The sequence below is a fragment of the Microtus oregoni genome, unplaced genomic scaffold, assembly GCF_018167655.1.
Source record: "Microtus oregoni isolate MIOR12 unplaced genomic scaffold, Mior012 000006F_ref0000085, whole genome shotgun sequence".
NCBI lineage: Eukaryota > Metazoa > Chordata > Mammalia > Rodentia > Cricetidae > Microtus > Microtus oregoni.
The window spans coordinates 41,293,947-41,296,897 of record NW_024543065.1 but is presented as its reverse complement, the minus strand read 5'-3'; positions in this window follow the sequence as shown (position 1 = coordinate 41,296,897).

The following is a 2,951-nucleotide window of genomic DNA, read 5'->3' as shown; positions in this document are numbered from 1 at the left end:
AAGAAGTAATTGTAGTCTTAACTATCCAATATAGCAGCAGTCAAGGAGAGTACCAACTACATTTTCAGATTCATCAACAATCACCAGTTTCCTCTGTGAGTTCGAGACCAGCCTGGTCTACAGAGCTAGTTCCAGGACAGGCTCCAAAGCCACAGAGAAACCCTGTCTCGAAAAACCAAAAAAAAAAAAAAAAAAAAAAAAAAAAAAAAAAATCACCAGTTTCAATACTAAAGCAGTATCATGCTAATTAGTCCTCTTTTTGCTTTTTGGCCAGTGTTTTTCTCATAAACATGTGAGAAACATTTCTACTAAAGTGCTAGTGATAGTTTAATCAATATTAATCATAGTATTACTAACTTATTTATATTTGCCTCCTGTATTGGAACAATGTGAGAGGAAGTGTTGAGTTGTGTCAGCAATGAGAAAGATGTAACTTATGGTCAATATGAAATTTTGTTTTTAAATTACTCCTAATTATCTACAAAAGCCTAAAAATATAGTCTGAGGTAGTCTTTCTTCCCTGTAAAGCATGATGATTTGTTTCCTAAAAAGAAGCATGTGGTTTGCTGTGAACACACTCATAAGATTGTTTTGATTAATCATTTCCTTAGAAATCTTGGCTGCCATTATCTTGTTGGATTTTTTTTTAAAGACATTGTGTCTCCGATCTATTTTTTATTTTCAGTATATGTTTTATGATTTGGTTAAATAGACCTCAGAATCATTGTGGTCTCAGGTGTCCAGATACTGTGGAGATGTGAGAAAAGGTTTTTTTTTTTTTTATTCTGTCAAAGGCCACCTTACCAAGTACCACTATTCCTCACTTTATAAATCCTTTGTGCAAAGAAATTCAAGTATTTTAATCTCCTGGCTTGATAAGGCCTTTGTTTATGCAAAGACTCCCAAGTACATTTCTAGAACTCAGACCCCTTCTCTTTTCCTTTATTTCCTGACAATGGTTGTGACAGCATGCACAAGTCTAATGCAAGCTCAAACATTTCCAAATACTAACATGGGAGGGGAGACGGACATGGAGGCCCACTCCTCGTTTGGGAGCTTCTGGCAATTGATAGCCACTGGGAGAGGAGGGCCAGTTTTATTTGAGAGTGTGGGTTCTGATGGGCTATCTAATACTAAGTGGTCAGCCCTAAAATCAAGTACATGCAAACAACCTAATATGGACTAGGAAGGTTGTGTTTATATATTTAAATATGTGCATGCACACACACATGTATATACATACACATATAAATATACATATTTATGTAATAATTGCTAAAAAAAAGTAGAGGCTATGAATTGGAGAGAAAGCAAAGAACGGTACATGGGAAGAGTTGAAGGGAAGAAAAGGAAAAACAATGTAATTATATTTTAATTTCAAAAAATTAAAAAAGACAGTCTAGCCCTTGTCTTGTCAACCATACTCCAGTGGAGGACCACACTTCCATGAATATATGACCAGGTGAAATTGAACTTGATAGTTGAAAAACAGAGAGATGACACAAAGTTGGATAAGTAGAGAAGTGGTTCGTGTATCCAGGTGGAGTAAGGAGAAGTGTGAACATGGTCAAAATACATTGTTCAAAATTAAAAGAAAAAATTTAAAATATATATAAAAACAATTCACATATTTTCAACAATCTTTCATCAAGGAAGAAGCAAAAGTTACAATCAGTTTGGAGACCAGCAAGTTAGAAGCCAAAGGAGGAGGGATGGGACCATATGAAAATAATTTAATTAAATGTATATAGAATAGTGTCACAATGAAACTCACAAACACAGAAAAAGATAAGGAAGAAAAATATAAAACAGGCAAAAAAGTATTAAGTTTGCTGAGAAAAAACTGGAAATACAACATAAAAAAACATGGGCTAAAGCAGAGGTAAGGTGGGGCTCACTGACAGAAGAGTTGCTAAGAATGCCACCTGGGCATGGTGGCACACAGCACTATCCGCATCAGTCCAGAGTTAGGAGGCAGATTTCTGCAATTTAGAGACTTGCCTGTTCTATACAGCAAGTCCTGGGACATGCAGGGCTTCACAGTAAGACCATGTCTCAAAACAAAGCAGAGAAGTGGTGGTACATACCTTAATCCAGCACTCAGGAGGCAGAAGCAGGTGAATTTCTGAGTTCAAGGCCAGCTTGGTCTACAGAGTGAGTTCCAGGATAGCCAGAGCTACACAGAGAAACCCTGTCTCAGAAGTAACCACAACAAAATGAGAATGCTAGAGGCCCTGAGTTCCATCCCTAGAATAGGACAGATGGTAATAGCAAATCTTTCTTTAAAAAAGAAAATTGAGGGGGTGGGAGGGAGAACTGTGGTTGGAATGTAAAATAAAATTAAAAAAATAAAAATATGGGTGAGTATATATTATATTTGTCTTTCTGAGTCTGGGTTACCTCACCCAATATGGTTTCTTCTAGATTCATCCATTTGCATTTGCATGCAAACTTCAAGATGTCATTGCTTTTTTCCCCGACTGTGTAGTACTTTATTGTGTAAATGTACCACATTTTCTCTATCCATTCTTCAGTTGAAGGACATTTAGGTTGTTTCCAGGTTCTGACTATGACAAACAATGCTGGTATGAACATAGTTGAGCACATGTCCTTGTGGTATAATTGAGCATCCTTTGGGTATATACCCAACAGTGGTATTATTGGGTCTTGATGTAGATTGCTTCCTAATTTTCTACTCACTCATAAGTGGTTTGAAGACATAAAGCAATGGAAATCCATCCTACAGTCCAAAACCCCAGAGAACTTACACAACAAAGAGGACCCTAAGAGAGACATATATGAATCTACATAGGAAGGAGAAAACGACAAGATCTCCCGAGTAAATTGGGAGCGTCAGTCACAATCACAGGAGGGGACAGAATGGGAGAGAGGAGGAAGGGAGGGGAGCGGAAAAAAATGTATAGTGCAATAAAAACAATAAAAAAGTGGCA